The sequence below is a fragment of the Gymnodraco acuticeps genome, unplaced genomic scaffold (assembly GCF_902827175.1).
Source record: "Gymnodraco acuticeps unplaced genomic scaffold, fGymAcu1.1, whole genome shotgun sequence".
NCBI lineage: Eukaryota > Metazoa > Chordata > Actinopteri > Perciformes > Bathydraconidae > Gymnodraco > Gymnodraco acuticeps.
The window spans coordinates 33,662-46,003 of NW_022991036.1; positions in this window are offsets into that span (position 1 = coordinate 33,662).

The following is a 12,342-nucleotide window of genomic DNA, read 5'->3' on the forward strand; positions in this document are numbered from 1 at the left end:
ATCCTGTTGGCTAGTTAATCTGCATTAATGGACCATATTCTGTACATTTTTCAGACATGGTTTGCATGTTTTTGGAAACATTTTGCATGATATTTTATGAAAATATATTCTAACATATCATTGCACATTTTTGTTGACATATTCCATGTATCTTGAACAATTTCGGAAATGTTTCACTTGATTATTCGAATTATTGTAATACTTTATTGTTCAGTTTGTCACACACATTCAAAATCATCTGCAGACACATGGGGATGAATGACTGTCATTTAAAAAAGTAAATACACCTGAGAAATGTAGTTAGTATAAAGATGCATTAAAGGGCACTTCGTTATAGTATAGTACATTGTTGTGGATAATATTTAGTGTTTCTCAGAGTGACCTGCAGTCTTTCTTCAGACAGGATCTTTGCTTCCTTCTCTCTCTCGCTGCACTTCCTCTCTAGGACACATTTCTTTTAGTCAGCAGTGACTTCATTTATGTCCTGATTAAATATTTACTGTGCCCTGCAAACAATACGAGCTGCACCCCCTCACCAGGGAGGATTCTGGGTGTTTTTCCACTAGAAAAAACTTCCTGCAAAGTCCAGAGCTCAGCAGAACGTGGAGGAAGCACTTTATCATAATATCTGCTTAGTAAGGACCAGCAGACATGCAAACAATGAACAACGAGCTACAGTGAGATATTTACAATCTGCTGTTGAAGCTGTATTTACTGATCACACACGTACTATTAACATTATATATTACATTACATTACATTGCATTTAGCTGACGCTTTTATCCAAAGCGACTTACAATAAGTACATTCGACCAGGAAGACACAACCTTGAAGAAAACAGAATCATATAAGTACATCAGGTTTCATAGAGCTAAAACATTTCAAGTGCTACTCAACTGGCTTTAGGTAAGCCAGTCCTTTATTAGTATAAAAGTGCTTCGTTAATAGTTCTAACGCTCGAAGTGGAGTCGAAAGAGATGAGTTTTCAGTTTGCGCCGGAAGATGTGTAAGCTATCTGCCGTCCTGATGTCAATGGGGAGCTCATTCCACCATCTTGGAGCCAGGACAGCAAACCCACGTGTTTTTGCCGATGGGAACTTGGGTCCCCCTCGCAGCGAGGGCGCAACGAGCCGTTTGGTTGATGCAGAGCGGAGTGCACGCGCTGAGGTGTACGGTTTAACCATGTCCTGGATGTAGGAAGGGCCAGATCCATTCGCAGCATGGTAAGCAAGTACCAGTGTCTTGAAGTGGATTCTAGCAGTTACCGGAAGCCAGTGAAAGGAGCGGAGGAGCGGAGTGGTGTGGGAGAATTTAGGAAGGTTGAAGACCAGACGAGCCGCTGCATTCTGGATGAGCTGCAGAGGTCGGATGGCACATGCAGGTAGACCAGCCAGGAGGGAGTTGCAGTAGTCTAGGCGTGAGATGACGAGAGCCTGGACCAGAACCTGAGTCGCTTTCTGAGTCAGCTGGGGACGTATCCTTCTGATGTTGTAAAGCGTGTATTTGCAGCAACGGGTTGTAGCAGCGATGTTTGCAGTGAAGGACAGGTTGTTATCTAGGGTCACACCCAGATTCCTTGCAGTCTGAGTCGGGGAACAACTGAGGTGCCGATGTTGATTGTTAGGTCAAGAGTGGGACAATCTTTTCCCGGGAGGAAGAGCAGCTCAGTCTTGTCAAGGTTGAGCTTGAGGTGGTGAGCAGACATCCACTGAGAGATGTCAGCTAGACAAGCAGAGATGCGTGCGACGACCTGGGTCTCTGAGCGGGGGAAGGACAGAATTAATTGGGTGTCGTCAGCGTAGCAGTGGTAAGAAAAACCATGCGGGCTAATGACTGATCCGAGCGAGTTTGTGTACAGGGAGAAGAGGAGGGGACCAAGAACAGAGCCCTGAGGGACCCCTGTAGTTAATTGACAAGGGTCGGACTCAGACCCTCTCCAAGTCACCCTGTAGGTGCGGTCTTTCAGGTATGAGGTGAGGAGGGAAAGTGCAGAGCCTGAAACTCCAAGTTCTTGGAGAGTGCGAAGGAGGATCTGATGATTCACCGTGTCGAATGCAGCAGACAGGTCCAACAGGATGATGACAGAGGAGAGGGATGCAGTTTTGGCAGTGTGCAGTTCCTCCGTGACAGCAATGAGAGCAGTTTCTGTGGAGTGACCTGCCTTGAAACCAGACTGGTGCGGATCCAGAAGGTTGTTCTGATTGAGATAACAGGAGAGTTGTTTAAAGACAGCGCGTTCAAGTGATTTAGACAGGAACGGGAGGAGAGAGACAGGCCTGTAGTTTATAACATCAGACGGGTTGAGAGTGGGTTTCTTTAGGAGAGGCTTTACTCTTGCCTCCTTGAGACTGTTTGGAAAGTGACCAGAAGTTAGAGAAGTGTTGATGAAATGGGAGAGAAACGGTAGAATATCAGGAGCGATAGTCTGAAGGAGGTTTGAAGGGATAGGGTCCAGAGGACAGGTGGTAGGGCGGGCAGAGGTAATGAGGGTAAGAACCTCACTTGGAGAGAGAGGGGAAAAGGAGGTAAGTGTGTTGGTGGAAGGAGGGTCTGGTGACCCAGCGGTGAGTAAAGGTGAGTCAGAAAAAGAAGAGCGAATATCATCAACCTTTTTTTCAAAGTGGGTAACAAAGTCGCTTGACAGAAGTGAGGAGGGGGGAGGAGCTTTTGGAGGGTCCAAGAGGGTGGAGAAGATGGAGAATAGTTTTTTTAGGATTGGAATAGGAAGATTGGATCTTATCTTGAAAGAAAGTGCTTTTTGCCTGAGAGATCGAAGCAGAGAAAGAGGAGAGGAGAGCCTGATAGGTTAGGAGGGTCGTCACGGTGTTTGGATTTCCACCATTTCCGCTCTGCTGCCCTAAGGACGGTTCTATTAGCACGCAGTGCATCATTTAGCCAGGGAGCAGGAGGGGACTGACGAGCCTGCCGAGATGTGAGAGGACAGAGAGAGTCCAGAGAGGATGAGAGAGTAGAGAGGAGAGTTTCTGCAGCAGAGTTTGGAGGCAGGAGTTGGAACGAGTCAGAGGAAGGGAGGGCTGAGAGCACCGACGAGGCAAAGCTAGAGGGGGAGAGGGGAGCGAAGGTTACGGCGGACAAGTGCAGGATGAGAAGAGATTAGTTTGTTATGTTTGGAAAGGGATAGAGAGAATGAAATGAAGAAGTGATCGGATGTGTGGAGCGGGTTTACAGAGAGGTTAGAAGTAGCGCAGTTCCTTGAGAATATGAGATCAAGGACATTGCCAGCTTTATGAGTCGGTGGGGACGGAGACAGTGAGAAAGCAAAGGCGGTTAACAGAGATGTTAGTTCGTCTATTTTCCCCGTCTGGAGGTTGAAGTCTCCGAGAAGTACAGCAGGAGGGCCAGTTTCAGGGATAAGTGAGAGGAGATTATCTAATTCCTCCAAGAAGTCCCCCAAGGCATGGAATTCAAAGGTGGAAGGAGTGAAGTTAGGTAGCTTGAAGAGGGAAAAGCTCCATTTGGGAGAGAGCAGGAGACCAGTGCCACCTCCTCTGCCAGTGGGTCTGGGTGTATGGGAGAAGGAATATGCAGTGGCGAGAGCTGCTGGGGTGGATGTGTTGGATGGAGTAATCCAGGTCTCAGTGAGAGCAAGGAAATCCAGAGACTGCAGGGAGGCGTAGCCAGAGATGAAGTCAGCCTTAGGAACAGCTGACTGGCAGTTCCACAGGCCCCCTGAAACTAGATGTTGGATCTCAGTGGAGCATGTGGGATAGATGAGAGCAGGCCGGTTATATCGATTAGGAGATACACGGGGCCAGTGATAATTGCGAGAAGACACATGAACAGGAATGGAGAAATACACATGATTATAGCATGAGGAGCTAGAAAACTAAAGAAAGAGAAATAAGACACCAGCTCAATCAGAGTAGGATTTACCTCCTCTTTGCCTCCCTCGTGACTCCCGTAGGACTCCAATGTCTTTGTCAGTCTTACTCCCGCAGGACTCCAATGTCTTTGTCAGTCTTACTCCCACAGGACTCCAATGTCTTTGTCAGTCTTCGGCTGTCTGACGCTGAAGCTGACGCTCCAGGAAAGAGCTACCCAAAATGGACGCCTGATTGCTCAGTTCTCACAGCTGTAGGGCCACGGCCCTCTAATTAGTTAACTATCTACAGCTGATGGGCGACAATAGACTGGCCGTGCCTATATTAATGCAGGCTTGAGTGCTGAGAGCTGTGAAGCAGGTTTCGCCTGAGCAGATCTGAGATTTAAAATCTCTCAAACGCGATTTAGCCGTTTAAGCTACAATAACAATTTATACAGAGTCGAATAAATGAAACAGAGAAGTCTAATTAAACAAGAATATAACTTACAGTGGTTGCTGCGTCAATAGGTAATGTCGTCACCGGGTCCAGATGCACACAAGTAATCTCACTAAAGATGATCTGTTCTTGTTAGAAGTTACAGTCATTTTAAAAATACTTTATTTGTGCATCTCCCCTCCAGCAGATGCACACAATATATGTATGTCCTGAGACTCACCATGTAATCATCCTAAAGTTGCTGTTTAAGTAGGCCAATTTGTGAAAGATAAAGAGAGATGTTACATTCTGACCATGCCGCCTCACTCTGAAAGCAGAGTCAGCCTGTAGTCTGTATCCTGTATCCTGTAGCCTGTATCCTGTATCCTGTAGTCTGTAGCCTGTAGCCTGTAGCCTTTATCCTGTAGCCTGTAGCCTGTATCCTGTAGCCTGTAGCCTGTAGCCTGTAGCCTGTAGCCTGTATCCTGTAGCCTGTAGCCTGTAGCCTCTATCCTGTAGCCTGTAGCCTGTAGCCTGTATCCTGTATCCTGTAGCCTGTAGCCTCTATCCTGTAGCCTGTAGCCTGTAGCCTGTATCCTGTAGCCTGTATCCTGTAGCCTGTAGCCTCTATCCTGTAGCCTGTAGCCTGTAGCCTGTATCCTGTATCCTGTAGCCTGTAGCCTCTATCCTGTATCCTGTAGCCTGTAGCCTGTATCCTGTATCCTGTAGCCTGTAGCCTGTATCCTGTAGCCTGTAGCCTGTAGCCTGTAGTCTTTATCCTGTATCATGTATCCTGTAGCCTGTAGCCTGTATCCTGTAGCCTATAGCCTGTAGCCTGTATCCTGTATCCTGTAGCCTGTAGCCTGTAGCCTGTATCCTGTAGTCTGTAGTCTGTAGCCTGTAGCCTGTATCCTGTATCCTGTAGCCTGTAGCCTGTAGCCTGTATCCTGTATCCTGTAGTCTGTAGCCTTTATCCTGTATCCTGTATCCTGTAGCCTGTAGCCTGTAGCCTTTATCCTGTATCCTGTAGCCTGTAGCCTGTATCATGTAGCCTTTATCCTGTAGCCTGTATCCTGTATCCTGTAGCTTGTAGTCTGTAGCCTGTAGCCTGTAGCCTGTATCCTGTAGCCTGTAGCCTGTATCCTGTAGCCTGTATCCTGTAGCCTGTAGCCTGTATCCTGTAGCCTGTAGCCTGTATCCTGTATCCTGTAGTATGTAGCCTTTATCCTGTAGCCTGTATCCTGTAGCCTGTATCCTGTATCCTGTAGCCTGTAGCCTGTAGCCTGTAGCCTGTATCCTGTAGCCTGTAGCCTGTATCCTGTATCCTGTAGCCTGTAGCCTGTATCCTGTATCCTGTAGCCTGTAGCCTGTAGCCTGTATCCTGTATCCTGTATCCTGTAGCCTGTATCCTGTATCCTGTAGCCTGTAGCCTGTAGCCTGTATCCTGTAGCCTGTATCCTGTAGCCTGTATCCTGTAGCCTGTATCCTGTATCCTGTAGCCTCTATCCTGTAGCCTGTAGCCTGTAGCCTGTAGTCTGTAGCCTGTAGCCTGTAGCCTGTAGCCTGTATCCTGTACCCTGTAGCCTGTAGCCTGTAGTCTTTATCCTGTATCATGTATCCTGTAGCCTGTAGCCTGTATCCTGTAGCCTGTAGCCTGTAGCCTCTATCCTGTAGCCTGTAGCCTGTAGCCTGTATCCTGTAGCCTGTAGCCTGTATCCTGTAGCCTGTAGCCTGTATCCTGTAGCCTGTAGCCTGTATCCTGTATCCTGTATCCTGTAGCCTGTAGCCTGTATCCTGTATCCTGTAGCCTGTAGCCTGTATCCTGTAGCCTGTATCCTGTATCCTGTAGCCTGTAGCCTGTAGCCTGTATCCTGTAGCCTGTAGCCTGTATCCTGTAGCCTGTAGCCTGTAGCCTGTAGCCTGTAGCCTGTATCCTGTATCCTGTAGCCTGTAGCCTGTAGCCTGTATCCTGTATCCTGTAGTCTGTAGCCTTTATCCTGTATCCTGTATCCTGTAGCCTGTAGCCTGTATCCTGTAGCCTGTAGCCTGTAGCCTTTATCCTGTATCCTGTAGCCTGTAGCCTGTAGCCTGTAGCCTGTATCCTGTAGCCTGTAGCCTGTAGCCTGTATCCTGTAGCCTGTAGCCTGTAGCCTGTAGCCTGTATCCTGTATCCTGTAGTCTGTAGCCTTTATCCTGTATCCTGTATCCTGTAGTCTGTAGCCTGTAGCCTGTAGTCTGTAGCCTTTATCCTGTATCCTGTATCCTGTAGCCTTTATCCTGTATCCTGTAGCCTGTAGCCTTTATCCTGTATCCTGTAGCCTGTAGCCTGTAGCCTGTATCCTGTAGCCTTTATCCTGTATCCTGTAGTCTGTAGCCTGTATCCTGTATCCTGTAGCCTGTATCCTGTAGCCTGTAGCCTGTATCCTGTATCCTGTAGCCTGTAGCCTGTATCCTGTATCCTGTAGCCTGTATCCTGTAGCCTGTATCCTGTAGCCTGTATCCTGTATCCTGTAGCCTGTATCCTGTATCCTGTATCCTGTAGCCTGTATCCTGTAGCCTGTAGCCTGTATCCTGTAGCCTGTATCCTGTAGCCTGTAGCCTGTATCCTGTATCCTGTAGCCTGTAGCCTGTATCCTGTAGCCTGTAGCCTGTAGCCTGTAGCCTGTAGCTTGTATCCTGTATCCTGTAGCCTGTAGCCTGTAGCCTGTAGCCTGTAGCCTGTAGCCTGTATCCTGTAGCCTGTAGCCTGTATCCTGTATCCTGTAGCCTGTAGCCTGTATCCTGTATCCTGTATCCTGTATCCTGTAGCCTGTAGCCTGTATCCTGTATAGCCTGTAGCCTTTATCCTGTATCCTGTAGCCTGTAGCCTGTAGCCTGTATCCTTTATCCTGTATCCTGTATCCTGTATCCTGTAGCTTGTAGTCTGTAGTCTGTAGCCTGTAGCCTGTATCCTGTAGCCTGTAGCCTGTAGCCTGTAGCCTGTATCCTGTATACTGTAGTATGTAGCCTTTATCCTGTAGCCTGTAGCCTGTATCCTGTAGCCTGTAGCCTGTATCCTGTAGTCTGTAGCCTGTAGCCTGTATCCTGTAGCCTGTAGCCTGTAGCCTGTAGTCTGTAGCCTGTATCCTGTAGCCTGTAGCCTGTAGCCTGTAGCCTGTATCCTGTAGCCTGTATCCTGTAGCCTGTATCCTGTATCCTGTAGCCTGTATCCTGTAGCCTGTAGCCTGTAGCCTGTAGCCTGTATCCTGTATCCTGCAGCCTGTAGCCTGTATCCTGTATCCTGTAGCCTCTATCCTGTAGCCTGTAGCCTGTAGCCTGTAGCCTGTAGCCTGTATCCTGTAGCCTGTATCCTGTAGCCTGTATCCTGTAGCCTGTATCCTGTAGCCTGTAGCCTGTAGCCTGTAGCCTGTAGCCTGTATCCTGTAGCCTGTATCCTGTATCCTGTAGCCTGTAGCCTGTAGCCCTGTATCCTGTAGCCTGTAGCCTGTATCCTGTATCCTGTAGCCTGTAGCCTGTAGCCTGTAGCCTGTAGCCTGTATCCTGTATCCTGTAGCCTGTAGTCTGTATCCTGTATCCTGTATCCTGTAGCCTGTAGCCTGTAGTCTGTATCCTGTAGCCTTCTGTTTCAACCCAGTCTCACGGCATTTCGTGTTATAGTCACGAAATGTATCTATTGATTCGTGTTCACCAACACGATTTTCGCATTTTTTTCGTGTCACACAGAACGATTTTAAAAGCAATGTAAATAATAACAAATTAGAAGGAAAAACAGATTTAAAAAAATACAGATTTCAGTATTCTGACAGAGAACGATTTTAGAAGAAATGTATTTCTATTGGTAGTGCCTGCACCAAATAATAACAAATTAGAAGGACATTTTTTTAAATACAGATTTCAGTATTCTGAGCAGTGTTTCTGCCAGACACGCTGAGAGGGCGTCCACCCGAGAGCCGCCCTTATAGATACTCTCTTTTTACGTTAGTGAGCCGGCAAATGACGGCAAGACGCCGCCCTGGCGGAAACGCTGATTCTGAGGCTCTGAGCCATTTCTTTTCCTCGCGGACGGCAAAAAAACTCCGACATTATACAATTTAAAATAAAAGGGTTAGGCTTAGGGTAAGAAAATATCTGTCTTCCAAGACCCGACCGGACAATAAGACGTGGTGCAGACACGAAACATACTACCAATATAAATACATTGCTTTTAAAATCGTTCTGTGTGACACGGGAAAAATTCAAACACCGTGTCGGTGAACACGAATCAATAGATTACATTAATGTTGTGACTATAACACGAAATGCCGTGAGACCGGGTTGTCTGTTTGACAAACTCTGCATTTGCTGAGCTCAACTTAGCTCAAAGCTAGTTAGACTGGAGAAACTCAAGTTAAGTTAACTATTAAACTATTTTTAGTGGAACGGCAGGCGCTGCTCCTGAGGGTTGGAAGCTAGCAGCACTGCCTCTAAAGGCCGCTACACACCAACCTGAGACCAAAGAACGCGTACCGAAGGCGTCCCGACTTTTACGTCCCGACTTTTACGTCTGCTACGTCGCCTGCGGCGGCTATGCCGCCCGCCTACGAACACACCGCAAAGACTTCAGTCGACGAGTGGCAATAACTGTCCTTACCAGCAGGCAGCGGTAGTGTGTGTTCGTCATTCAAAAGAGGCAACAGCCAATCAGAGTGATTTCTTTGGCCGATTGAACATCAGCAACGACTGTGCGGGACACACCAACCTGAGTAGGGACGGCCTCTGACTCCCAACATCGGGTAGGTGTGTCAGGGCCTTAAAAGTGACTAAATCTAGCATTGTTTTAATACATTCTTCTGGATATTTACCACAACATGTCCAGAAGTTTACTGCTGTTTAAAGTTGTGCTCATTTGAACCTCTTTACAAACTGTTGGCCAGTTCAATCTGCAGCAACGCATCATAACATCACCATGTGTGTGTCGTTTGTCCGGTGAGAAACACTCGCTCTACAAAGTACACTTTTCATGAGTTTCTTCAGATTTGTGACGATGTGATCTCCAGCATTTGACTCATCCTGTGTGTTGTTTACATGTTTCTATGAGCTGTGTGTTGTTTACATGTATCTATGAGCTGTGTGTTGTTTACATGTTTCTATGAGCTGTGTGTTGTTTACATGTATCTATGAGCTGTGTGTTGGGGGTTTACATGTATCTATAGCTGTGTGTTGTTTACATGTATCTATGAGCTGTGTGTTGTTTACATGTTTCTAATGAGCTGTGTGTTGTTTACATGTATCTATGAGCTTTGTGTTGTTTACATGTATCTATGAGCTGTGTGTTGTTTACATGTATCTATGAGCTGTGTGTTGTTTACATGTATCTATGAGCTGTGTGTTGTTTACATGGTTCTATGAGCTGTGTGTTGTTTACATGTATCTATGAGCTGTGTGTTGTTTACATGTTTCTATGAGCTGTGTGTTGTTTACATGTATCTATGAGCTGTGTGTTGTTTACATGTTTCTATGAGCTGTGTGTTGTTTACATGTATCTATGAGCTGTGTGTTGTTTACATGTATCTATGAAAGGCTTTGTGGTTGTTACATGTATCTATGAGCTGTGTGTTGTTTACATGTATCTATGAGCTGTGTGTTGTTTACATGTATCTATGAGCTGTGTGTTGTTTACATGTTTCTATGAGCTGTGTGTTGTTTACATGTTTCTATGAGCTTTGTGTTGTTTACATGTTTCTATGAGCTGTGTGTTGTTTACATGTATCTATGAGCTGTGTGTTGTTTACATGTTTCTATGAGCTGTGTGTTGTTTACATGTATCTATGAGCTGTGTGTTGTTTTACATGTATCATGAGCTGTGTGTTGTTTACATGTATCTATGAGCTGTGTGTTGTTTACATGTTTCTATGAGCTGTGTGTTGTTTACATGTATCTATGAGCTGTGTGTTGTTTACATGTTTCTATGAGCTGTGTGTTGTTTACATGTTTCTATGAGCTGTGTGTTGTTTACATGTATCTATGAGCTGTGTGTTGTTTACATGTTTCTATGAGCTGTGTGTTGTTTTACATGTTTCTATGAGCTGTGTGTTGTTTACATGTTTCTATGAGCTGTGTGTTGTTTACATGTATCTATTAGCTGTTGTGTTGTTTACATGTATCTATGAGCTGTGTGTTGTTTACATGTTTCTATGAGCTGTGTGTTGTTTACATGTATCTATGAGCTTTGTGTTGTTTACATGTATCTATGAGCTTTGTGTTGTTTACATGTATCTATGAGCTGTGTGTTGTTTTACATGTTTCTATGAGCTGTGTGTTGTTTACATGTTTCTATGAGCTGTGTGTTGTTTACATGTATCTATGAGCTGTGTGTTGTTTACATGTATCTATGAGCTGTGTGTTGTTTACATGTTTCTATGAGCTGTGTGTTGTTTACATGTATCTATGAGCTGTGTGTTGTTTACATGTATCTATGAGCTGTGTGTTGTTTACATGTTTCTATGAGCTGTGTGTTGTTTACATGTTTCTATGAGCTGTGTGTTGTTTACATGTATCTATGAGCTGTGTGTTGTTTACATGTATCTATGAGCTGTGTGTTGTTTACATGTTTCTATGAGCTGTGTGTTGTTTACATGTTTCTATGAGCTGTGTGTTGTTTACATGTATCTATGAGCTTTGTGTTGTTTACATGTATCTATGAGCTGTGTGTTGTTTACATGTTTCTATGAGCTGTGTGTTGTTTACATGTTTCTATGAGCTGTGTGTTGTTTACATGTATCTATGAGCTTTGTGTTGTTTACATGTATCTATGAGCTGTGTGTGTTTTTACATGTTTCTATGAGCTGTGTGTTGTTTACATGTTTCTATGAGCTGTGTGTTGTTTACATGTATCTATGAGCTGTGTGTTGTTTACATTTATCTATGAGCTGTGTGTTGTTTACATGTTTCTATGAGCTGTGTGTTGTTTACATGTTTCTATGAGCTGTGTGTTGTTTACATGTATCTATGAGCTGTGTGTTGTTTACATGTTTCTATGAGCTGTGTGTTGTTTACATGTATCTATGAGCTGTGTGTTGTTTACATGTCTTGAGCTGTGTGTTGTTGTTTACATGTATCTATGAGCTGTGTGTTGTTTACATGTATCTATGAGCTGTGTGTTGTTTACATGTATCTATGAGCTGTGTGTTGTTTACATGTATCTATGAGCTGTGTGTTGTTTACATGTTTCTATGAGCTGTGTGTTGTTTACATGTTTCTATGAGCTGTGTGTTGTTTACATGTTTCTATGAGCTGTGTGTTGTTTACATGTATCTATGAGCTGTGTGTTGTTTACATGTATCTATGAGCTGTGTGTTTGTTTACATGTTTCTATGAGCTGTGTTTGTTTACATGTTTCTATGAGCTGTGTGTTGTTTACATGTATCTATGAGCTGTGTGTTGTTTACATGTTTCTATGAGCTGTGTGTTGTTTACATGTATCTATGAGCTGTGTGTTGTTTACATGTTTCTATGAGCTGTGTGTTGTTTACATGTATCTATGAGCTGTGTGTTGTTTACATGTATCTATGAGCTGTGTGTTGTTTACATGTTTCTATGAGCTGTGTGTTGTTTACATGTTTCTATGAGCTGTGTGTTGTTTACATGTTTCTATGAGCTGTGTTGTTTACATGTATCTATGAGCTGTGTGTTGTTTACATGTATCTATGAGCTGTGTGTTGTTTACATGTATCTATGAGCTGTGTGTTGTTTACATGTATCTATGAGCTGTGTGTTGTTTACATGTTTCTATGAGCTGTGTGTTGTTTACATGTTTCTATGAGCTGTGTGTTGTTTACATGTTTCTATGAGCTGTGTGTTGTTTACATGTATCTATGAGCTGTGTGTTGTTTACATGTTTCTATGAGCTGTGTGTTGTTTACATGTATCTATGAGCTGTGTGTTGTTTACATGTATCTATGAGCTGTGTGTTGTTTACATGTTTCATAGCGTGTGTGTTTACATGTTTCTATGAGCTGTGTGTTGTTTACATGTTTCTATGAGTGTGTGTTTACATGTTTCTATGAGCTGTGTGTTGTTTACATGTTTCTATGAGCTGTGTGTT